This window comes from Ambystoma mexicanum, chromosome 1p (assembly GCF_040938575.1).
Source record: "Ambystoma mexicanum isolate Mex_15411 chromosome 1p, UKY_AmexF1_1, whole genome shotgun sequence".
NCBI lineage: Eukaryota > Metazoa > Chordata > Amphibia > Caudata > Ambystomatidae > Ambystoma > Ambystoma mexicanum.
In genome coordinates this window covers 4,755,740-4,781,588 of record NC_090921.1, presented here as the reverse complement: position 1 = coordinate 4,781,588, position 25,849 = coordinate 4,755,740, and the positions used below count along the sequence as shown (strand labels likewise).

General features: G+C 44.7%; 1 long non-coding RNA gene and 1 other non-coding gene across 2 annotated transcripts; one reads left to right on the top strand and one right to left on the bottom strand.

Moving 5' to 3' along the window:
- Positions 1-2,605: 2,605 nt before the first annotated feature.
- On the bottom strand, positions 2,606-3,831 carry LOC138563732 (uncharacterized). Its single transcript, XR_011299715.1, has 2 exons — positions 3,579-3,831; positions 2,606-2,992 (listed from the first exon to the last, which is right to left on the bottom strand). It is a non-coding gene; the product is annotated as an uncharacterized lncRNA (long non-coding RNA).
- A 19,957-nt stretch (positions 3,832-23,788) lies between these two features.
- TRNAG-GCC (transfer RNA glycine (anticodon GCC)) lies at positions 23,789-23,859 on the top strand. The gene has a single exon. It is a non-coding gene; the product is annotated as a tRNA-Gly (tRNA).
- The last annotated feature ends 1,990 nt before the right edge of the window (positions 23,860-25,849 follow it).

Sequence of the window (25,849 nt, the reverse complement as noted above, 5' to 3'; positions counted from 1 at the left end):
ATACATTGAATGTTGCAATTGGAATCATATAAATTAGACAACCTACGCTAACTACTTGCTAAACTAATAGACTGGGGGGTTTCTTCTCCCATTGGAGTGCACTGTGGGCAGACAAGTAGCAATACATGTCTCTTTCTCTCTTCTGTTCTTTTGATAGTTCCGAGTGGCCCCGTTACATTTGCTACAGTGCACCTGAAGTTTTGTTTTCAATTTACACTTACTATCTGAATTTAGTTATTGAAAACTTTGAAGCACCCTGAATTAAGTGTTTAGTGCCTCCTTCCCCCTTAATACGTCTTGCATAACAATCTATGCCACTAAAACCCAAATTATACAATTTGGGAATCCTAGGCAAAGATGCAGAACTTATTAATGGATACTGCAGAATAGCACTCTAAGCATCGTTACAACTTACTCTTATTTGGGCATTTTAACAACTAATCATCCATCTGACTTACCCTATGAGGAAGTCAAGAAGGCCAAACTCCACAATGCTATATCACAAGCCAGAATCATCAGGCAGAAATGTTGCAAATTTTCGATATGCCCCCTTATAGCATATTACAAACAAAAATTGTCACGGGTATTGCTATATGGAACGGAAACCAAACAATGGCGCTGTATACCTACTGGGCCAGAATGGAAGGAGCATATTGGAGAAAAATGCTGCAGCTACCCGACTCTGATCCTCTGCTTTTAATTCGATATGAATTGGAATTAATACCCTTGCATGGCAGATATAAGTGGCTGTGGTGTTCTCTGTACCGCAAAGTCATAATGGGTAATCTGCAAAATGGCTTATCTCGATTTATGGCAAGCTACGCTGCAGAAGAAACCCACAATGACTTTATGAGAACATGGAGGCTTAGAGCGCTAAAGTTGCTTGATGATGCTGACATATCTACACATCTGTTAATTAACAATCCTTGCAAAGCCAAAGAGAAGCTGTGGCAACATGATTGGATCCTTACAAACACACAATGTGCTCGATACAAAAAATTTCAAGTAAATCCATTCGAACTAAAAAGGTATGGTCAAACAGCCCGATATTTGCTGGTATCCCCTAATCCACAGCATCGTCGGGCCTTTTTGCTCTTTAGGCTCCAATTGTGCTCTACAGCAGATCTTCTTTGCAAACGCAATATGCTGCCGAAGGACGAAAACAAGTGTAGGTTTTGTCAACGTCTGTCGGAGACTCTGCGCCACTTATTGGTTGATTGTAAGCACTTGTCAGATTTGAGAAACAAATTGTTTAAACCTTTCTTTGAAGGACATATTAATGTAATGTACGAACAACTATGGTCTACATTGTTTCATACAGACAAGAAGTCAATACAATATGTGATAATTGACTTCTTGAAAACTGCAAAACTCTGAGTATGTCGCTACTAAGTTGCCTGCGCTGATTCTGCCTCTAATTGCTGGAGGTATCAATTGTAGATCGAAGCAGACTATCTGCTGGAGCAATTTTCTGTTTCTCCTTTTTTTTTTACTCTATTTTATTCTATTCTGATTTTCTTGAAGATGAGTAACTGTTTTGTATTGTTCATTGTAACATTTCTTTTTAAAGCTCAGAATTGTTATTATCCATTTGTTTTGCAAATACTTTTATCAAATGACATAAATATGAAAATGTAATGTTGAAAGGTTGGGAACATTTATTTTTCTATAGCCAAAACAACAAAAAATAAAATAAAAATATATCTATGTCCTGCAATTTGCAGGCATCTCTTTATTAGGGTGAATATTGCGACCAATCAAAACAGCAGAGTCAGTTATTCACTTAAAAGGGTTTCTTACTGAATAAATATAAGACATAGTTAACATTTTAAATTGTGGACATGATGTTCCCATAATGCTCTTTGCTTTTATGCAAATTGCTAGGATTGGGTTCAATGAAGTGATACTGAGTTGCGCAACCTGGCGGGGGGGCCACACTACATTAACCTCACCCCCACCTTCCCCCCACAGCCCTGCCCCTCCAAGGAGGTGGCAGTGCCCCCAATTTTTTTTCTCCATTTCCAGCACTACCTGAATGCAGGTGTCAGCACTTCAGAAGTACTGACATCTGCAGACAGCCAGTTTACCCATGGCTTCGGTTACACATTTGAAAGATAACTCTGAACTCTGAAACAGGAGGAGGACTGGAGGGCCAGTCTCTTCGAAGTCATCTTGCAGCATGAAATCTTTTAAATGAGGATTCATGATGCGTGATGGCGCCTTGAATGAAAGGGCAGCCTGCTCTGTGTGAGCGCTGGGGCACACTGGTGTCACACCTTTGGTGCGCCCCAGCCTTTCAGCAGCCGCCCTATGCTCTATTGCTAAAGGCGGGGCTCTCATTAGGAGGTGTGGCCTAAGTACTTTTGCCTCGCCTCCTAATGAGAGCCCCCTCTCAATTTAGCATCCCACTTAACCCACTGGTGATCATATTAACTATAGTTATTTGTGTTCCCATGGAAGGGCAGGGCAGAGGGAGGGGGGCCCAGGCCAGACAATAAACCCATTGTTGTCAACTGGTAAATCCGAATGCACTCATGTGGAACACGTCCCTAATAAGCTCAATACATGATATCACATTTCCCAATGTATAATGAACGGTCACACATTTAATCAACAAATGATTTAATACCAAACAGTTATGACTATAATACAAGCTTTACTGTATGGTAAGTCTGAGTACATAAAATGTAAAATAAAGGGCTGTCTATCACCAATCTCACACCATAGTATCGTAAAAACAAAAACATATCCAACCACCACAGGTGTGTTGTCTATGGGTAAAGGTATACAGATTGTATGAAAATAAATTTAAAAATATATAAATCCTAATGCTATACAGAAGCAATCACTTAAAATCATGAAGCAGCATTATCATGGAATGTCCAATGTGAATGATGGCAGTTACAAACACTTCCAAATTGCCGTCGCGTTTTGGAACAAAAGATCCTATATCAAGGCTGTTAAACTGCAAATTTCTCAACATCATTAGCATCTGAAAAATCAAAAAAATACACATAAACTTCATGTCTCATAAAAACTTTTAAGCAATTGCACAATAACAAACCCAGTGAATTAACCACAGTGTTATGTACGCCTGACGTTCCGCCAACACGGTGATGTCGGGCGCTCTCAATAAAAGCCCCGCCCGGCCACGAGCGAGGCAGTTCGGGCAAGATTCAGATCTGGAATGTCTGTGTGAGTTATTGCGCTCTTCAGCCCGGCCTCTCCCACGGGCCCTCACGCGCTCTCTCACACAAGAGAATCGAATACACAGTTGATGCATATCAAACCCCAACCTTTCAGATGGCAGATCCTATCATTAGGGCAAAGCACCTACAAAGGTTTTTAAAACTCTGGTCAGACTCAAAAAGTCATACTTGTAAATAGCACGTGTATGCGGCCCCCCAGACGCAGGGATCTACTCATCCAAAGAAGAGCAGCCTGTTGTAAACTGTCAGCGTTGATAATGCTTCTCTTCGAAATACTTTCAGCATGATCTACAAATAGAGAAGTAAATACATACTCCCTCCTGGCTAACTCCCACTAGTCCCTACTTAAGGCTACCCACTTCATTGTACCTGTGTGGTTTGTGTTAAAAAATTAACACGGACATCAGGGCATCAGACCGGCGAAAGATCTGGCGCCCTCGTCCTTATTTAATGCAGAAAACAATGCTAGCAAGCTTTTCCGGGTCCGTAAAAGCAACGCCATGTTGGAATGGCTCCTGTATAGTCAGAAACATAGCAAAAACGCATTTCCAGGCTCTACAGGCGAATTATGGACATCTTCAGCACTGTCAATCCAACTGATAGAATGTAGACAAAAAATATTTACATCGATCTTTTGCCGCTCACGTATCAAAAGAACATGGTTGTGGTGTGCCAATGTTCTGTAATATTTGGTATCCCATACCGTTCCTGTATCCCCTGGTCTTTGGCTCATCGCTGATTGGCTGCATTAAGCCTAAGCACCGCCCCGTGAGCCTGAGCACCGCTCCTCTTCCGAGCTGCCACAGACAAAAGTAGCAGAGCAGCGAGCAAGCTGCTCCCGTTGCTGTACTAGATGAACACTGTTTATTCTGAGAGAAAGCTTTGTATTAAAATGTGAGGCTGCTTTTGAAGAAGCGGTTGATGTAAAGCTTTCTCTCAGAATAATAAACAGTGTTTAATCTATACCCATAATGGAACGAAGCTAGGAAGCCATTAATGACTCGGTTCATGAAATGTCGAGCTCCGTTCCGTTGCGGTAATGACAAATTGCAGATTATGAAATGTTTAAGGCTCACTATAGATTCTCTCCTAGTGGTGAAGAATATCCTATTGTGCAGAATCATTAAAGATGCAGGAAACTCAACTATTAGAGCTCTGTCCAGGCGCTTGGGCAAAATACATAAAAACCTCCTAATTTGCATATGGATTGCACCAACAGGAATTACTTCACAGAAAAGGACATTGCAAGGAGCATCATCAGTCTTTGATACTTGGTGGCAGCATGGAAGTGACATTAGAATACGTTGCCATAAGTAAGCCAAGTGGCAAATCATTTTGTGGTGTAAAATACCTAAATTGCACTGTTGTTAGATATGGAGCAAATGAATCACTTACAGAGCTGCAGGTAAGACACAGTGGGCCTCATCACGACTTCAGCGGTAGCCCTTAAATCCGGCGGTAGCGCTAATACCGCTGGATTTAAGGGTCTGCCGAATCAGGGCTTTGGCGGATTTCAACCCAGCTCTGAGCTGGTGTGAAATCCACCGAAAATTCGCGCTCTTACCGCCGGCGGGAAATCATAAGCATTGTGCAGCCTTCTCACTGCTGATCACTACCCCCCATGCACATTTCTAAAGGGACAAAAGTCCCTGCTAATTGTTCCCCCTCGCTCCTATCAGTGCCTAATGGCTCACATTGAAATGCTCTGTTGACACAGAGCAACTTGAGAGCCCCTCTGCTGCTGCCGGGAGCACCTTGGGACATTATCATGGCAGAGGTTTCGGAAAGGGTAAGGTGTCCTACTGCCAGGACAATGACCGTGCTGAGCAGGAATTGCTCAGCACACATTGTCCTGCCAGCAAGACACCTTTCCTGTTGGGCACCCTCATTGAGGCGCCGAACGGGAGAGGTGGCCCACTGTGTCCAGTTGTTCTCTAGCAGGTCAAGATATGAAGCTTCACAGTCCCTGGTGCCACAACTATGAGTTTATGAACACCCTTGTGCATTCAACCATCCTCCTGATTGAGGGGCTTAAACACACCACATAAGACAGTGTGAAGTGGGCCCTAGTTGATGAACACTCCTGCGCTAAGCTCTTGATGATTTGTATTGGTGTTCTTCTTAATGCGAGGTCACAGGTGGTTGAGGTGAAGCCCACACCTCTGGTATGGACCAAAACACAACGGCCAAGCATACGCTGCTGGGACTGATAGCACACAGGCCCTTGAATCAAACGACACTAGACGACACAGATACCTGCCAACACCACAAGGGGACCCCAACGGTGGCCAACGCACTAACTTCCAACCTAGCCTTGATAAAGACCCACGAGGTCGAAACGCGTGTCAGCTGACCACCACTAGGACTATGAGTCCGCATTGCAATAAAAAACTATGCTGCACCAACCTCAATTAGCATGGAAATCAGTTTATCCAAAACATACCACTGCAAGGTAGCCAGGACTTTCCCCCTACACCACATAAGACTTCCACCATTAGGTTCTACACTTTTTTTGTCAAAATCGTATATTCAACAAAGAGCGTGAACAGTAATTTCAACAAAGTGATACAGCCTCGTCATATATAGCCACAGATTCCTTACATAAATAATGAAATGCATCTTTCAAATACAATTTTCCATCAAAGAGGCACAAATAGAAACAACCACAAAGAGCAATACATAAGGAAAGTCGGTGGGTACAAGGTGTGTCTGTGACAGCCAGCAACAGGAACCTCGACAAGACGGAGAACACTGACACAACAAGCATTAGTAATGACAACAGTTGGGGCTTTTGTGTAGGCATGGAAAAAGCACTTGCCAGGCACATCCGTATTGGTATTAACTGGCCATTGATAGTTGCATGTGCAAAATGGTGCTGTACCTATTTCTATTTCTATTTGTTTGTAATGTGCCGGTTGCCCGCAGGCATCAGGGCGCAACAGATAGACGCTAGACAGTTGGACATGTAAAGACAGGACAACTAGTGGACCGAAGTGCCCTTATCTGGGCATCTAAGCAGTGCCTAGCAAGTGCCTAATATTATACACAAGCCTAAACTGTTGGCCTTGCCAATGCTTGTTCTTAACAGGACTTTAATGAAAGAAACACAGTGCTTTTAAATCAAATGGCTGAATTCAGACCAGGCTTCAGCATTTTTATTACACCAGTAGCGTGTTTACAGCACAATTAAGTTTGCGGTCGCATCCCTGGGGGGCCGTGAGAAAATTGGAAGAAATGACCAGGGGTGGCTCAAATGGTTGGGCTGAAGCATGACACTGACTCAGGCACCAATGAAAAAGTGGCCTGCAGTTGTAAATGAATATTCATTCACAGACTTTGAATAGTACCCAAGGGGGTGCTTTGTGTTAAAATGTAAGTACATTGTGATATTTATACAACATATTTATACAACATTTATTCAGCAACAATGGTCAAAATTACTAGCTGCATAGTGAAGTAACTCAGCAAACTGGCCCACAATAGCCAAAAAGGTGGCACATTTTGACTAGCCCACACTAGCATTTTGTATTTTTGGTACAGGCTTTGCCCTATAAGCCAGTCCGATCCTGGCGGCTCATCCATAATAGCGAGTGGGCGCCCACCCAATGGCCCCCTCACCCATTATGGAGGAGCCAGAGAAACGATGAGCACTCCCTCAGCTGTTTTTTGCAGCTGAGGGAGTGCTCCTAGGCTGGCTGAACTGTCAAAGGGAAACCTTATTTCCCTTTGACAGTTGAGTTCAGTTCCCCAGCCTCACATGCACACTGAGCCATGCAAGGCAGGGGCGTTTCGCTTTGCCAGCATTGCATAGCTCATTGAAAATGCTGGCTGGGTGACTGCATGTCTGTATGTGCGAGGGGGAGCTCCTGCGCCTCCTCACACATACGGACAGAGCAGCCTGGAACAAGTCGTTTCAGTACCCACATGCAGGCCAATGCAGAAGGTATGTTTATGTTCATTTTTTGATTGAAACATGTGTATGGATGCGTGTATGCTTGTGTTATGTGTGAGTCTATGGTGATGGATGCTCGTGTGAATTATAGAGTGATTGCTGTATGAATGTGTGTGTGTGTGTGTGTGTGTGTGTGTGTTTATTTTAGTCCATTGAGCTGATTTTGGCAAGTGGTGGATAAATGGGGGAAGGAGGGTTGTACAACAAAGGCATTTTAAAAATGCCTAAATGCTTTTGTTGCCCAATCCCTCTACCCACCTGCCAAAATCAGCTCTCCTTCTGAGGTGCTGTGGAGCCCAGGGGACAGGGATGGTATTTTTTTTTACTGAATTTCTATCATACATGTCCACTGAAAAATACCATGCGTTCCCCCTTGGCACCCCAGCGCCTTGCATACACACATAATCATGTTGATTGTGTTATGCTTAGTGGGGCCCAGGGGACAGGGATGGTATATTTCAGCTGGGCATCTATCATAGATGACCAGTAAAACATGTCATGCCTGCCCCCTGGGCCTCCACAGTAGCAATTTCAAACTGTTTGGATATTTACCAATTTTTTTTAAAGAATGCTCTACAATGCAACATTTTAATCCATTGTTTTATTAAAAAAGTCATGGGGGGAACCCCCCGAACCCTCCTTGATTGGTTCGGTATCCCTCACAGCGCTCGGTTGCTATGGCTTTTTTGGGGGAAATACTTATGCCCACCACGTAACAAATTCACCAGCCACCACTGGCTCTCAGACTGTTTTGGGAACAGGTTGGGGAAGCCCAGGAACTGTGGTGGGAGCAGGATGGGTGGGGACCATGCGATAGTGGTGGGAGCAGGGTGGGGAGAGCCCAGGGTTTGTGATGGTGTGGGGAGAGCCCAGGGACTGGGTAGGAGTGGGATGAGGGAGCCCAGCCACTGTGATGGGAGCAGGTGGGGGAGCGCAGGGACTATACTGAGCGTAGGGTGCAGTGACGGTGCGCAATACATACTGTCCATTTGGTATTTTTGGGGGGGCCCGGCCTGCCCAAGTTTTGCTCGGGGGGGGGGCAGGCCTAAAAAGTTTGAAGACCACTGGCCTAGTTGATTTATGATGTGAGGCAACTTCTTTGATTGGCATGCTCATCAGAGTCTCATATACAAAACAATCCAGTGTGCTTGTGTATGGACATCACACATTTAGCAGCTACCTCTATAAAAATAAATAACACCAACACAGAGGGGCGGGGTAGGGGGGTCCCGAACTATTTATTGTTTGCTCAGGGCGGCCTTGGCATAAACAGTTTGAAGACCACTGATCTACAAGCTGTGTGGCCCTCCTCATATGCCGACGCCTAAAGGGTTTCTGTCAAAGAGGCTGATACCTTAAAAGTAAGTACTGGGACAAAGAAGAGGAACATGGAGGTAATGTGCCTGAGAGATATGTGTAGAAATTAGTATTTCTACACATAAAGTTGACTTCCTTAAATAAAGCAACGAGTCTTGTTATTGTTCACAAGATGCTGTTTTATTCTTCATAAGGCATCTATACTGCTATGACACCTGGCTGGTGTGCAAAATGTAGTTCGCTCCACCAGCAGGAGGGCCCCATTGGAGCAACCTCTCTGCCTGCCACTGCGTGCTTTTCTGTGCAGCGCCCTGCGACACCCCCATACTCCTTCCTGCACCATGAGCGGTGTGCCCTTGTGGCGTGGGACGGAGTAATGTGGGCAACACAGAGCGCAGCACTACAGTATGCTGTGCAGAAATATGGACGCAGCAGCATACATGTTGTGCTTCTCACCCCTTACAGCATCTGCAGGTAAGAAGCCCTCAATTCAGAACACGATTGGGACACTGCTTTGGTGCATGGGTGCAGCAGGCATGCATTATGTTGTCTCCCTTTTACAATGGCTTGGGCTCACAGAACCAGAGTCAGAAGATAAGTGAGATATGCTGCTGCAAAGTGCCACCTCTTCTCTCCTGCATGTCCTTTGGTTTCACCTCCTTAGTTCTGGAAATGTGCATGAGTGCAGTACTGTACTGATGTATTCCTCTTTTGTGCAGCTCAATATAGAAGCGCTGCCGGATTTTTTGTCAGTGGGCCTCATTACAAGTTTGGCGGTAGCCCTGCCGGTAAAACCGGCAGACTGCCGCCAAACCTACGAAATTTTCTGGCGCCCATGTTTGGCCAATCACTGGGTCATTACGGCCCTGCCGGACCCGTAATTGCCCATTCGCGGGCGCCGCAATGAAATGCTCCACATTCCCATTTGAGCCCTGTAGGGCCCTGTAGGGCTCAAATGGGAATGAGGAGGTTGGATGCACCGTCCGGCACCATTCAGAATGGTGCCGGTGCATCCGACATGCTCTGCTCGCGGGTGCCGGTATGCCCTCCAGGTCAGACCTTGCGGGCGGGAAAGCACCCGCGAGCAGAACTCGTAGTTTGCCGGTCCGGTAACTACGGACCGGCAAACTTGTAATGAGGCCCAGTGAGTAGGATTGATGCAGCCTTCCCTTCTAAGCCCCACTGCCACAAGCTTGTTAAATCATGTTAACTGCTTCTAGTGTGGTTCTTGGTGTAATCCCCTGGTTTAGCAAAGTCTGCCATACCAGAAGATACTCTTAGAAAATTTGAACAGTTCCTATTTCAACAACCTTGCTGCCGTGGATGCTGTCAATGTTTTCAATGCTGTGAGACCTCATTAGAATATCTTTCACCATTAAGATATTTTAAATAAATAAAACAAAAATGTTACCTACTCCTGCTCACATTCAGATCACTGAAGCAAGCGTATTAATCCTCTCCACGGCAATACTACCAGTCTAGCTAGTTTTTAGGCTGTGTATATCATTCATTTGTTAACAAAGAGATGCATGCAGCAGGTGCAGGCATTAGGTAAAAACAGATTAATTGGCATTGATATTAATGGCGCTCAAGGGTGCCCCTGGGATTGGTGGTGTTCCAGAGGTGGGGATTATACTTATAACATTTTTTTATCCCTTCCATGATGATTTTCAGGATGCCACATTGGGTGCTGGAATGGTAAAAGTTTGTCTTTATCTCTCTCTACCTGGCTCTCTCACATAATCTTTGACAAAACACCCTCTGTAAATTAAATGTACTCTTGCCACTTCAATAATACACCGTGACCATTAACCTCATATAATTTCAAGGTGTTTGATAGACAATGAAAGTATAAAAGGCTCAGTCTAGAAGTGATCCTCAGATCTCTGTGGTGGGTACTCGACCCAAGGAGCAACCATACTGCCTCAACACATGGCTATAGACGGCCAAGGTCCACAATCGCCGTCCATGATCGGCAAGACTTGACCATGATTGGTGATGCTTGGCAATGGTTGGATCGGCAAGACTTGACCATGATTGGCGATGCTTGGCAATGGTTGGCTATGTTTGGGGATGGTGGGCCATGGTTGGCAATGATTGGCTTGGGGATAGGCAACCGTGGTTGGTTTGGATGTTGGCGAAAGTCAGCAATGGCCGACTGTGTTTGCCAATGGTCGCCTGATGTCGGATCCTAAAAAAACATTTGCTAATATGAATAATGCCAAATGCAAAACCTTTTAACTGCAGATAACCAAGCCAAAACACAGTTCAGCCAAAGAAACGCCAGACTCTATATCTGCCTCAACCAACCCTTATCTCCTACTCATCCATTAGAGCATTAATTTTGGCTCACATGCAGACGGGAACTAAACCTCCACCTCGTGGAGCCAAAACCTAACAATTCAACATTTAATCAGTACTCTGATAATTCTACTAAAATAAAAAGTCAAAAACAAAATGAATCAAATAAGAGATAAGAATTTGAGTCCCTGTTATATAGCCAAAGCTGTTAATGTCTCTGTTGCAGAGATATACTTGTATCCTACGGGTCAGAATTTCCCATTCCCACTTATGGTTAATATGCCTGCTCTGAATTGTCTGTTACACGCACTGCAAATTCCTACCATGCTAAACAACGGAAGAGCTGTGGCCCCTGCAGCCCACCCCCGAAAAACTGAAAAATGTATTACGATTTGCTGCTCATAAAAACAAACGTCTCTTCTTAGAAAGGCAGGTGGCTCGTTTCAACAAAAAAGGTTATTTCTAGCAGCACTCTGATGAAACCATTTTGCTGTTAACATGTAACAAAATCGTATCATTTTTATGTCTCTGGCCCTCTGGGTACTAAGGAAGCGCCAACCATAGGCGTAGGTGACCTGGCTGGTTGGCCGGGATGCCACATTAAACTAATTTACATTAGGCACCCTAGCCTCTGCCCCACCAGCATGGAGGGGCCTTTAAAAAGCTCCTTTGTGCTGGTGCGGCAGAGGCTGATGCACCTCATGTAAAATAAAAGGCTCCACTGTGCTGGGCGGCAGCAGCGTACAACTTAAGTGAAAAGGTCCTCCTCCCAGCTGGGAGGACTTTTCACTTAAGTTGGGCGCTGGTGCTTTCCACCGTGGCAGAGTAGCTTTTCAAAGGGTGGGGAATGCCACACCAGCTCTGGGTAGTATTTCAAGGGCTCCCCCAAGCTGGTGTGGTCAAAGCACCCTATTTAAATGAAAAACACCTGCTCTCGTGCTGGCACTGGGTGCTCCATAGCTTATACCCTATGCCTGTTTACCCACCCTCCCCATTTTCTTCTCTCTGCCCCCTCATCCACAGAACTTCCTGACAAGAGTTAATATCTGCCAACTAGATTTGTGCCACCACACGTAGGTAATGGCGCTATGGGTCTATAGGAGGCACAATTAGTGGGTTCTCTCCTGGGCTTCAGGATAAATGTAATCATGGCTTCACCATAGTAGGAGGGAGGGAGCCTTGCTGTAAAGCTTCTTGCCAGACTTTCAACAAATGCAGGACACCTTTAGGACCAAATCTGTTAAAGAATACAGCCGTTGGACCATCGGATACCAGGACTTTTGAGGTGGGAAGCGCTGAAATGGCATTCATTATATCTTTTGCCGTGATTGGGGTATTTAGGAGTATAGGGTGCTCTGATTTAACTTGCGCATTGGTATATCGCGTAGGTTTGTTTTGAGTTCCATAGAGGGACTTGTGTATTCTTCCTAGTATATAGTGTCTTGCAATAAGTATGAAACATATTCACTATATCACTCAGATCTGACATGAGTGTCCCTTCATCGTTCTATATGGTCGCTATGTTTGTAGGCCGCCATTCAGAACTCAGAACAAACGTGGTGATGGCTGGAAGGTTTAGAATTAATCTTAACCTCTGACATTGCTCTGGGCAACCCTCGAGACAATCGTTTTTCTCCTGCCAAGCCATTACAAAAGGTGAAAGACCATATGCAAATCAGGCTTGGTCCCACCCCAAAAGGGTCAGTCCAGCCCGAACTACTAGGTCACATCCCTTCTGCACGAGACCACAAGCATCCCCAAACATGGTTTGGCCTTATTGGGCCTCATCAGTGAGGAGTAGCTTGAGAGTCTCGGGCCAGCAGTCACAGGACCCACGTCTGGGCATACCCGTCCCACTGGGGGTGACTACAGCAAAAGAGGTGAGGGCTCTTTCAGAACACACCCGTAGCAGGCAGCAGGTCTTCTGTCCTCTCCATATTCCGGGTCTGTATCTGTGCAGAAACTAATTTCACCTCCTGATCTGCCAGTGATCGGAATTGGTCCAGTTTAACTTTTATGGATGGAAGCAGGAGGTTATTGCCGGACTTGACCCATTTCAATCTCAAGTTGTCTGATATCTACCTCGAGTTCTGTCAAACTCCTCCTTATGGTCTTATGGATTCCATTCTCTATGCCTATGCAGCACAAAAATAAACTTTGAATGTCTCCCATATAGTAGACATTCAGGGGGACCGAGCCAATATTAGTTTAAAAAATGTGTTAATGACCATGTTGATGTCACTTTTAAATGCTACATTCGACAGTGCATGCAATTTAAAATGCGAAAGAAGTTGCTCAATTACATTCTCCTCAAGAAGAAATGTCCACAATAAGTGGGGTGTCTTGATAGAGTCCTAGGGAGGAGAGTATACTCCCAAGATCTATGTAGCACCGGTCCCGATTAAGATAACTTCAATCCGTGACTTTATATCATGGACTGAAGAGTAATATGAATATTTCCCCTCACTTGGATAGAGTGTCCTCCACAAGTCTAAAAGTTCAAGATCTTCCATGGCCGTGTGAATTTCCTGTGCAGACAATGAAAGAGTTCTAAGAACCCTGATGGATCTACCTAGGGAGGTAGATCAATATTCGGGGCGTATCTATTGACAATGGTCAAGTTAGTTTGGGAAAGTGTGCCTGTAACTATTAATTAGCTGCCCTCCAAATCTTGCTCAGGAATATGTACTTTGAATCTAAGGGACTTATGAATTAAGGTGAGGACTCCACGTGAATTAGAAGAAAACGATGTATACATATTTTTTTAAGCATTCATTGGTTTAAATTTAAAACCTTTTATGCTGTAGTTACATAATGGAGAACATACCAATCTGAAAGAATCAGAAGTGCAAAAGCAGTAAAATAAGAATGAAGACAAGAAAGGGAATCAGGATGAGGAGGGGAAGGGAAAAGGAAGAGCAAAGTGCATGATTGAGATTCAGAATGTTCAATGCTTTACAGATGTCCAAAGGTTTATGGAAATATTGCAGCATCTATAACCGACTCAGTCCTTAACCATATGTGGACCTCTCTTGCCCTCCTTATCTATATATATTCAAATAGGGCCTTCAGGAAACTTAATGGGGCAAGAGTAATTGAAGTTCTTTTCCCCTGGTTCAGAATTTCCTACCATTGTTCAAGCGTAGCCAAGGATCGCTCATCAAAGAAACTGTCTAGGTACTTTATTCTTAGCGAAAGCAATGACCGGCACTCCAACGTTAAGTGTCTCAGACTTTCAATAGGACAGTTGCGGAGTCTACAAGATAAGTCTCTTTGATCCGGTTGTTTTATCCTTCTCTGAGTTACTTTTCGCGTTGGGGGAAAGATTAAGCCGGAATCTCATGAAGTTTTGTCTCCCCGCCTGAGATGGAAACACACTGATGTATTGATGCACAAAACCTCTTTTCCTGCATTAGTTGTTAAGCCTATCTCTGGATTTTAGTCTATTGATCCTTTCTTTGGTTGTGATCCAATCTAGGTCAAATCGTTTTTTTTTTTTTTTTACATATTCTGGGTTGTTGAGCAGAGTATCTTCTATGAGTTCAATACTATTCAGTATTGCTAGACAATACTCCGGTTTGCTCCAGGCCCTTTTCAAAGTGGTGAAACCACCCTCTCCAGGTGGATTCAAGCATTTTCGAAAAAGTGCCAATAATTTCCATACCATTTTGGCATATAGGGAGACCAAACCTAATTCCCTCCGAATTATGTCCATTGGTATGGATTGGAGCAAAGCAAGGAGTCTCCTCCAAAATACCCCCTCGAGTTTAGGCCATTCTGAGCTGGACAGAAAAAGGCTGGCTTCCACCCCATAAGTAATAGTAGGTGAAACCTTCAGTTTGTAAAAGTCAATCAATGGAGTTAATGAAAGTTTGCAAATTAACAAGGGGGGTCCTGGGAGTCCCTCTGCCAGACATTAATCCTGGTTACAACAGACTTACCCAGAGTCTTTAGCTCACTATCTTTCACAGAGAAGAAATATCCCAAACATATCAGTCTTTGTCCTGCCCTGGGGCAGTCTAGCACCGAAATGCTAGGCTATTTGCCTCGGAACAAGAGTACCAACAGCATCCCCAGACACGTGTTTCGGTCCGGTTGGACCTCATCAGTAGGGAGGAGCTGTGCCTCTCTAAGAATAGGGAGCAAGGGGTCCACGCCTGGATATGCAAATTAACAAGGGGGGGTCCTGGGAGTCCTTCTGCCAGACATTAGTCCTGGTTACGAGAGACTTAGCCAGAGTCTTTAGCCCACTATCTTTCACAGAGAAGAAATATCCCAAACATATCAGTCTTTGTCAGCTCTTTTCTCAGATTCAAGCCCCTTGTTATGTTCATTAGTGAATTGGGATGATGTTCACAATTAAGCTCTCAATCTTTGTTGAAGCTTTCCATATTAACGTCACCACAGACCAAGATATCTGGGTTATCCCAGGTGACCCTTGCCTCGTCTATTTGACCTAATACAAGATCGCCATGGTTCGTTGCAAAATGGGAGGCTGTGTTCAACTACACGTTACATAACCAGAGTCCACAAACTCCTCTCCTGCAAGGAATTTGATTTTATTATTGTGAATTGTAACAGCGGGCTTGGAGTTATAGAATACAGAGACATAAGTCACTTGATCTTTTAATGGCCATGATCAAACCGGTCATTGGACGCCCCGTGTTTCCTTTTTGTGCCAGATTGAGGAGGATTTCGAACCCTTCAAGTGTGGGAGCTTCACGCAGCCACGTTTCTTGGAAACGTAAGACGTTGTAATCTTCGAAAGCTGATGTCGGCGCTTCCAAATAGGTAAATCCCATAGTGTTCTAGCATCCGAAGGAGAGTCCAGGGGCAGGAACCTCCACCTTGTGCTGCGGGCGTTATGATTTAGCTGCTAATGCGCCTGCTAGCCAACTCCAGTCATCTGCCAGTAAGTCTTTTGCTTCAACCTCTGTTAAATTGTAGGCTACATTCTTCCCCTCCTTCTTTTCCACAGCAAATGTTATGTTCCTCTTTGATAATGATCCACCGGGTTCCCTGAGAGAATGTGTTATCCTGGGAACCCTGGAAGGTCCATGAATTGTTAGAGTATTGGAGTCGTGTGACTGTTTTTGGCTCAAGTCTTTATTACGTTTGTTTGGTTAGACTAAATCGTCCTCATACTCTTTCATTGTAAAGCCCAGATGGTTGAGCCGGTATCCTTCCTTGTCTAAGAGTCCCTTTATTGTACTTGAAGTCGTGCCTCTGATCATTTGGGAACTCTTATAAAGGTGCAAGTCTTAGGATTGAATAGAGCTCAATTCTGGGATTGATTGCATGAGCCTAATGACATTGGCTCTGTTTATGATCAGTTTTCCTCAATCCTCAAGACCCTTTGCAGTAACATTCTATAAGTTTATCTTGGGTCACTATTTTCAAGATTAGTCATAGTCCTTTGCAGTGTTTTCTCAGGTGATACTTGTCTTCTAGGAAGCGCAGTGGGTTCTTTTGTATGGTCCACCAGACCAATTCTACGTTGCTTTAGAGTCTTTGATACAGGACTTAAAAGGCCTTTATTGCCATGTGTGCTTTCCTTATAGTAGAATTCTCTGGCGTTGGAGTTCCGATTGTTTTCCACCCCTTCAACTGAGGCCTCAAACTCATGGGGTACTCATTATCTCCCTGATTTGCAATTTTTTTGGGCACCTTTGCAGGTTCTACCTCAATACACACTTCATCATTTGTACAGGCTTTTGGAGTCCGCGAAAACCTCTCCCTCATCGTCAACCTCACTTGTCACAGAGGTGTTGTTGGTGGAGATGGATTTGTCCTGATCTTCCTCCTCTGAGTGCGCAGAGAGATTTAACAATATCTTTTTCACTTCCTGACTGTCAATGTCAATGATTGAGTCCTCCAGGTCTGACTCTTCCAGCCTTTGGCACGCTTTGTTTGGGTTTTGTTTTTACTAGAGTTTGACAGAGAGTTAGATGACCTTTCAAAAATGAATGGTTTTTCTGGTTTGGATATATTTCGCTGTAAAGTAGAAGTTTTATTTTTCAATTTGGACCACAGTGTGACTTTGGCAGGATCTTGAAGCCCCAACTACTGCGTTATTTTGTGTTAGATTATTTTTAACAACTTTTCTTCTTGTTGTTGATACATACTTAGCTGCCATAGTGCCCATTTGACCCCCTCCAGATTTATTAAAGATTTGATATTGGACAGGGGACAGTGGGGTGCTCTCGTGTTCGACAGTCAAGGCCACAACTGGTTTCAGGCATTCGAGGTTGATGGATGCTCCTAAAGCATGTGGACCCTTCGTAAAGATTTCACCTGCACTTTGATTTACCGTGACCGCGGAACGTACAAGGTTGCTTGTAACATCGTCACTTAAAATTGTTCATTCAGGACCCCTACCGACGTCAATTGGGCTCACCCTGGGGTACAATGAATCTGTGGCAACCATGAGGTCGGATTCTTTAGATTTAGTAAATACTTTATGTACCAATCCCTCCGTACAGTGGCCTGGTAGTTGAGAGCTAAGGCTTAGTCTGGCAGATTTTCTTTTTTCTTTTTCCAGGATAATGGGGTCAAGTATACTTTTAAAGATGTTCGTTATTTGTTCCGCGTTGTTATGTAGGTTAGACTGAAGTGCGGTAATAAATCCTTCCAAAAAGATGAGCTTTGAATGAAGCATGGCTATGATGGTAGTCTGATCTTTTAACTGGTCGTTTTGGTTTTCGGTCAGTTTCATGAAGGGAGCCATGACGATTGTGAAAGTCGCAATCATCCCTGCATCAATTTGGGCTTTAGTTTCCCTCTGGTCCTCCACTTGAGAGGCCGCCATATCCATTACCAAGTCTTCATCTGTAGGAGATGGTTCAAACCTTGACGTTTGCCAGTTGTCGTGTAATGGATGTCTGTAGAAGGTATAGTAGAAGTGGTGTTCCTCGTGTTGATCTCGTTCGCCCATTCCTGCAGATCAGTTTCAAATCTGGTTCTGGAGTTTAGCCAAGAAGGTGGCAGAAGGTCAACGGCCTTTCAACCCCTTGTCCCTTTTGTCTGGAGAATTGCCCCTGTGAAGCCAACTGGAACAGCGGATTGTGTCAAGCCTTTGCCTCCTACTCGAGGTTCAGAGTCATCCTTATTCAAGGCTAATTTTACGGTGGGTGCCAAGGTAGATATTGATTCAGTGCTGCCTCTTGGATCAAAAGTTTCGTCTTTCCGTGTATAGAAGAAACGCTGGGTACCTTTCAGTGAAGAAGGTGTTATTCCTTTTTACTTTCCACTTTGTTGCGGCTTTTAGCTGTAGGAGTGCATTTAAGTACGCTTGGTTCGGGTGGACTCCGAATGTATAAATGTCAGGGAGTACTACTCCTTTGTTATGGTCCTCCTCCTCCTCCACCACCTCCTGGGAGACAGCGTCTCAAGAAAGGGCTCCTCAGGCAGTCCTGTAGCCGAAGCGCTGCACAGTTACACGGACTGCCTGCAGGTGTCATCATGCAGCATGAGGCCTTTTAAATGAGGCTTCATGAGGAGTGATGACTCGTTACAGGAAAACAAACGGAGAGACTGGTCCCTGTTTCAGAGTAGTCATCACGCAGCAGGCAGCCCTTTCATTCAGGGAGCCTGTGGTTGTTATCCACGCGGCACCTTGAATGAAAGGGCTGCCTGGTGCGTGTGAGAGAGGGGCACACTGGTATCACACCTTTGGTGTGCCCCAGCCTTTCACCAACCCCTCTACCCTGCATTGGCGAGTGGGGGTGCTCTCATTTGGGGTGTGGCCTAAATACACACATACTTTGGCCACGCCCTCAATTAAAAGCCCCCCCCTCAATGTAGCACCCCACTTTATCCACTGGTGAACATATTAACTATAGTTAGTGTTGTTCCCATGGAAGGGCAGGGGGGCACAGGCCCCCACTTTGATCAAGCTTGGCAGCACAACCTATTCCCGCTGTAGTGAGCTGCAGGTGGCCCACCCTGCCCGGTGCTGGGCGCATGCACAACACAGAAACTGCGAGAAACATCACAACATGATGAGTTCGTTTCTTGACTTTAGTCAGCTGAAAAGTTCGCACTTTGCAATTAAAGTGGGCTGCACATGACATTGTTACCTAATTCATATTTTGGCTTTCTTTCGGTGGCCAATGTGCTGTATGCACAAGGGGGCAGGTAGGTCGTCAGGTTTGCCTGTACAGAGCAGGCAGACTGGCTTACCCAGGCCTTTAGTATCTTATCTGGAGTTAACTTCATTGAGTTATGTTTCTGTGGCCTACAATTTCGTGCATGCCGATAAACTCCACATTTTGATGTACTAACACCGAGATTCTCCCAGATCCAGCTAGAATAGTTGATATTATTCCACATTTACTTGCATGCAAACCCTCCCGATATGGTCGGGAGTCTCTCAATTATTTAATCACAAATTGCGCTCTTTTTTACCATCTCCCTCCTAAAATATTTCTAACCCCCATTCAATCCAATGGGAACATTCAATTCTCCCGAGCTCTGTTACTAAAACTCCCTCCCAGCTGTAGCAAAGATGTTGTCATGTATGTTTTGATGTGACGGATTGTCATCTGCAAAGGTGTGAAAGCCCTGGCTTTTTTTATTCTTATTTAAATTAAATGCTGCTGATGATTCTAAGGCTGTCTGTGTAATGAGTACATGTAATTGGCGAAGGTGTATAGGGGTAAAAGGGGGTCAGACCCCCTCATTCATGGTACTACGTCCTTTCATCGACACCCGTTTTTTCGACTGGTGTTTTTACGAATGGTTTTTGCCGAAAACACTCATCGACATTTTTTGGGGGGGAATGGGGAGGGCATATTAAGGGATGGGGAAAACAGAAAATTGGTAGAGGAGGGGGAGGGGAGTAACCCCCCAAAAATGTATTGGACACAATTTTGATGAGTTTTTTCGGCAAAACTCTTCGTAAAACCACCCGTCGAAAAAACGGCTGTCGATTAAATGACACAGAGCCCTCATTCATAAATGCGCCTTGGTAAAATGATTGTACACATGACTTGCTGTAGCCAGTCTCCTAACAGTTAGAGAGCCAGTTCTGCCATGGCACAGAGCAGGCTCAAAAGTCACATATGCATCTCTGACAGTTGCTGTGATGCAAAGTCCATGCAGGCAGAGGTGGCATGGCATTTTTTTGAATTCTTTTTTTTATTTCAGCACTTAGGTGGTTGAACAAACAGTACAAAAATAAAGCATCAGGAGGCAAGGCATATACATTACATGGTGCATGATTACATTGTATATCAGTGGTTAAGCCATATCTATTCTCAATCTGCCACAGAGTCGGTGCTTTGGTCATGTTGTGTATCAGTCAGTTTTCGAACATTATATAGTCCTTAAGAGCAGCCTATTTGTCTTTGGGATGACACCCCGCTGGGAGAGGGTAGCATACAGTACTTCCATGTCGTTGGCCAATACCATATTTGACATCGACATATTGGGCATGGGAGGAGAGTTGTCCTTCCATTTCTAATATATAACTCATTTAGCTACGAAAAGACCTAGATTTAACAGTCTATGGATGATAATAAACATTTTGCCCACAACGTTAAACAAAACATACATGTACGGGAAAGCACGTCCACCCGAAAGCCAGTAATGTCCACTAGGACCTTGCACACCTCTGACCAGTATGATCCCAGCATCGGGCAGGCCCAGAGAATATGCAAAAAGTCTGCATTTGGGGTCCGGCACATCGGGCACCTGCCCTCAGATTCTGAATTGAATAATGTGATTCTGGATGGGGTATAATGAAGGCAATTTACGATGTTAAAGTAGATGAGCTTAACCTCTTTTGCATGTCTACAAAATGCTTGTCCATTGCTCAACACCATCTGCAAGTCCTGACTCCATTTGAGTCTAGCTTTTGACTCTATCTGCGGTGTATTCTGTTGTACTAGATTATATAGCGCAGATATCCCTCTCCTCACCTCCTGGAATTCATTATGTGTGACAAGCAAGGATAGGGAACTGGTTCCCACGGGAAAGAAGGCCAGTGCGACCTAAATGATGCGTGCATGCGTTTAAATTGCAATATTTATAATGGCCCACTGTCGATCTGAGCCTTGACTCCATTCCAATCTTTGAAATGACCCTCAACAAACATGTCTCCCAGCGTGTGAAACTGTGCTTCCAGCCAGTCTGTGATGATCCTGCAGTCCATGATGGGGCTTAGGGCAGGATTGTTTATCGTAAGGGGCGGCAATCTCCACCTGCCAGAACAGTTTCCTCCACGCAAGAAGTGTGGATCCCACTGAGTCTACTGGATTGTCCCATTTATAGCAGTCAACAAGCAGAAGAGTTTGTAGATTGGCATCACTAGCTGTCTCGGTTTCCAGTTTAACGTGGGGATGTGCCATATCAGTCCCGAACCAGTATGCTGCAAACTGAGTCTGTGCAAGCAAGTAGTATAATTCAAAATGTGTAGCCGCAAGGCTACCAGACTCATACCGCAGCGCTAAGACTGCTCATTGCATTGTAATTGGGCCGGGTGTCAACACAAAATCGGTGCACAGGCACACCCATTCAGTGAAAAAGTCTCTGCCTCGCCATAACAATATCTTACCGAACAAATATAGCAGCTTGGGAAGGACGATAACCTTCAGGCTGAAATTCTACCCATTAGCGACATTGGTGATTTGCTCTATCTCGCCAAGTTCCGCCGCAGTTGTATTATATATGCTCCATGGATACCGTCAAAGACTCCAATGTTTGAATGTGGAAATAGGGTACCGAAGTATTTAAATGGGGTGCCGGACCATTTGAGGCCAGCCATGTTGGCGGGTCTCTTGGTTTTGGAGCTTAATGGAAACACTTTGGATTTAGCTCTACTAATGCAGAGTCTTGAGTATTTACTGAAATCAGTCACCACTTGGATCAGGATCATGGGCTATATGCCCTGCCCGGATTCCTCACAAGTAATTGAATAGCATCAGCGCAAAGCAATATCATTTCAGGAGTGCCCCCCAGTCTGATGCCCTTATCTTGGAAATGATCGCTAATGATGTCTGCCAGCAGTTCCACCACCAATGCGAATAGTAGTGGGGAACGAGGGCTGCCTTGCCTCGTACACTTAGCTAAATGGAGAATTGAGGAGAGTATGTCATTCGATCTCCGCCTGGCGAATGGCTTTGTTCATAACAATCTAATCCAAGATGGAAAAATCAGGGCCAAAACCATATTTCTCTAGGACTTTGAAGAGGAATTGCCAGGACACAGAGTCAAATGCTTTCTGCATGTCTAGAGAAACAGCCACTTCATGCACCTCTGGGTCCACTCAGATCAACATGTTGAATAGTCTTTGCAGATTTAGAGTCATCCCGACTGGTCCAGGTGCATTAGAAAGGTCGAAGCCTAGTTGGTATTATTTTGGCGTACCTTTTAACGTCCACCTTGATAAGAGATAGTGGACGGCAGAAGACGCAATCCTGCGCAGGCTTATTAAGTTATAAAAGCAAGATTATTATGAGTTCTCGCATTGATTCGGGTAATGTCCCTTTTGAAAGGGACTCCTCCCAAAGCTGTAATAGATATGGGGTAGGAGGTCCGGAAATTCTTCATAAAATTCTGGCATAGCCCATCTGACCTGGGTGCATTACCATTGGGCACCTCGCAGATTGCTGTTTTGATTTCTTCTTGCGTCATGGGACTTTTGAGTAGGGCACTGGCTTCTCTGGAGAGCAGAGGGATCGGGATACTGTCTAGACATTGCTCCATTTCGGCATTGGCTGTTTTCTTCCTCGGGCCAAATAGTTCTCAATAAAAACAGTAGAAAGTGCCATTCATGTCTGTGCTGCAGTGTATTACTGTCCCCCCTTTAGATAATATGAACAAGATAGTGTTACTGCAGGTGTCTTTCCTAACCAACTGGGGCAATATTTTCCTGGTGTGCCTGCCTGGATGGAGGGTGGCCTGGGCGGACCCAAGGCACCCGTCTGATCTGGGGGGGCCCAGACCAGCAGGGACCGGCAGGACTGTGATCACACGGTATGGGCCTGTAGGTCCGAAATGAGAGACAGTTACATTGGCAGATGGCAGTCGAACATGGTTGTCTTCCCAAGGCAGCAGGAGGCTGCCCTCGGTGTCTTCCTCTTTCAGGCGGGAGCTGTTTACTCGATGAGACAGCGGTCCTGGCCGGGTCTAGCTTCCCCTTTCCTTGCTAGGAGTCGCGGCAGGGCGGCTGGCCTTGGTGGCAGTTTGTTGGCCAGCAGGTGACCGCCAGCAGCACTTTGTAGATAAAGGGCCTCTATCTTCCTTAGGTTTAATCACACAACAGCAAACATCTTGACAAAGACGGGGGAGGGATGATCTAATAATTGCGACTATACCAATACTTACAGATATACCGATAGCGAAATAAAAAGTTTATCAAAAGTGAAATACACTGAATAGTGCCACCTCTCCCTAAGGCTCGAAACACGTGACGGTGTTGATTGGTATACAAAGAAAAGTCATTGGTGTTGATTAATTTCATCTAAACTCATTATGCTTGCGCCAAGAACCGTGCACTTCGAATCAATGTATGGTGAGAACTGAGAATTATTGGGCTGAGTTAACTTGTTTTTGGTGTTAATGGCATCCGCTTTTCTAGTTTCTTTGCAGAATTCATGAAGAATAATCTTTTGTCTAGAGGCAATGATATCATTGTGAAATAGAAGATATGAGCATTAATGAATGTATTCAATTTACAATGAAATGAGAAATTTGATTTTATTATTGAATAATATTTTCTAAAAGTCTTACCCATGAATCTGACCGGACATATTAATGTTGTAAGCAATAATGAGTTTGAAGGAATTGAAGTGGTTGACAAGGTTTCTCTTATTTCCCTGCGAACTACAGTAAGGCAGAGAGTAAAACTTGAAAAAGGACGTAGCAAAGTATGAATGAAGATTTCACCAGAATGTGAGCTCTCTGCTTTTGAATTGAAAGTGCATTGGTTTCCTGTCACCCTATCCAATCCTTCGGCATTCATGAATTGTGCTCAACTGCACATTTTTCCAGGGGCTTGAACATGCAAGCATTGGTGGTTCAGTGGTAGAATTCTCGCCTGCCACGCGGGAGGCCCGGGTTCGATTCCCGGCCAATGCAGCAAAGTTTTTTTTTACTTCTAAAAATCTGTTTGCATGCTGCTGACATTTTGAAAGTGAAATCAGAACATTATGCACATTCTTCTGCAGCTCTAACGTAAACATTCATCCCTCTACCGCCCCCTGGAGCTCTCATGAAAGCATCCAAACGTCCCAGCCACGTCTACGAATTTGCTCACAGATGGTTTACTGGTGTATACTTGTTGAAGAAAATACCGCAAAGAAATTACCATAGCAAAATCCGCATGTTTCTAATATGTGCTCGCACAATACATTATCTATTTAACTCTGAACTTTTAATTATGCCACTTTTTATTAACCACAGGGCAGAACTCCCGACTATAAACGGAGTGCTCTTCACTGCAGCATAAATCACGTTCTGTTGTGTAATGACTGCACGTAATTGAGGAGGTGTATACTATATGGGTGATCATCAGGGCTTTAAGTGGGCCGGTGTTAGCCTGGGCCACGCCTCGGCAGTCTCAAGAAAGGGCTCCTCAGGCAGTCCTGTAGCCGAAGCGTTGCACAGTTACACGGACTGCCTGCAGGTGTCATCATGCAGCATGAGGCCTTTTAAATGAGGCTTCATGATGAGTGATGACTCTTTACAGGAAAACAAACGGAGAGACAGGTCCCTGTTTCAGAGTAGTCATCACGCAGCAGGCAGCCCTTTCATTCAAGGAGCCTGTGGTTGTTACCCACGCGGCACCTTGAATGAAAGGGCTGCCTGGTGCGTGTGAGAGAGGGGCACACTGGTATCACACCTTTGGTGTGCCCCAGCCTTTCACCAACCCCTCTACCCTGCATTGGCGAGTGGGGGGGCTCTCATTTGGGGTGTGGCCTAAATACACACATACTTTGGCCACGCCCTCAATTAAAAGCCCCCCCCTCAATGTAGCACCCCACTTTATCCACTGGTGAACATATTAACTATAGTTAGTGGTGTTCCCATGGAAGGGCAGGGGGGCACAGGCCCCCACTTTGATCAAGCTTGGCAGCACAACCTATTCCCACTGTAGTGAGCTGCATGTGGCCCACGCTGCCCGGTGCTGGGCGCATTCACAACACAGAAACTGCGAGAAACATCACAACATGATGAGTTCGTTTCTTGACTTTAGTCAGCTGAAAAGTTCGCACTTTGCAATTAAAGTGGGCTGCACATGACATTGTTACCTAATTCATATTTTGGCTTTCTTTCGGTGGCCAATGTGCTGTATGCACAAGGGGGCAGATAGGTCGTCAGGTTTGCCTGTACAGAGCAGGCAGACTGGCTTACCCAGGCCTTTAGTATCTTATCTGGAGTTAACTTCATTGTGTTATGTTTCTGTGGCCTACAATTTCGTGCATGCCGATAAACTCCACATTTTGATGTACTAACACCGAGATTCTCCCATATCCAGCTAGAATAGTTGATATTATTCCACATTTACTTGCATGCAAACCCTCCCGACATGGTCGGGAGTCTGTCAATTATTTAATCACAAATTGCGCTCTTTTTTACCTTCTCCCTCCTAAAATATTTCTAACCCCCATTCAATCCAATGGGAACATTCAATTCTCCCGAGCTCTGTTACTAAAACTCCCTCCCAGCTGTAGCAAAGATGTTGTCATGTATGTTTTGATGTGACGGATTGTCATCTGCAAAGGTGTGAAAGCCCTGGCTTTTTTTATTCTTATTTAAATTAAATGCTGCTGATGATTCTAAGGCTGTCTGTGTAATGAGTGCATGTAATTGGCGAAGGTGTGTAGGGGTAGAAGGGGGTCAGACCCCCTCATTCATGGTATTACGTCCTTTCATTAACACCCGACACCCGTTTTTTCGACTGGTGTTTTTACGAATGGTTTTTGCCGAAAACACTCATCGACATTTTTTGGGGGGGAATGGGGAGGGCATATTAAGGGATGGGGAAAACAGAAAATTGGTAGAGGAGGGGAGTAACCCCCCAAAAATGTATTGGACACAAATTTGATGAGTTTTTTCGGCAAAACTC